We start from the raw sequence: 442 nt of genomic DNA, 5'->3' as shown, positions 1-442 counted from the left end.
TTTTATTTTGTTTGTTAGTCCTCTTCCTGGAGTTTTTGAAAGTATGCGCGAGTTTACACCAGATTAACTTGTAATGTCGCGCTCTATATCAGACTGTCAGCATAAAAGAAATCTGTGCCTGTGGTATCAATAGATGGCATGTGTGATAGCGTGTTAAAATACGAACTCGGGCTATTGGAAATGTGCAGAGCAGGGCAGCAGAGCAGTGAGTGTACTGAAAGAGTTCCTCTTGCACTTCCCCCTCCCGGCACCGATGTGAAGGGCTGCCTGGGTGGTCTCCCTCTCCCTCCACTTTGGTGAGCTGTTGCTTAGCAGCTAATAATAGATGTTTGCAAAGTAATTTGCCTCTTCCTCGGCCAATGAGAACCAGAGCACTTTTCCATCAAACCACCCTTTTCAGGATTTGCAAAGGGGGCTACCTCTCCAAATGTTAGTGCAACAG

Source organism: Myxocyprinus asiaticus, chromosome 6 (assembly GCF_019703515.2).
Source record: "Myxocyprinus asiaticus isolate MX2 ecotype Aquarium Trade chromosome 6, UBuf_Myxa_2, whole genome shotgun sequence".
Taxonomy (NCBI): Eukaryota; Metazoa; Chordata; class Actinopteri; order Cypriniformes; family Catostomidae; genus Myxocyprinus; species Myxocyprinus asiaticus.
Note: the sequence above shows the minus strand (reverse complement) of the source record.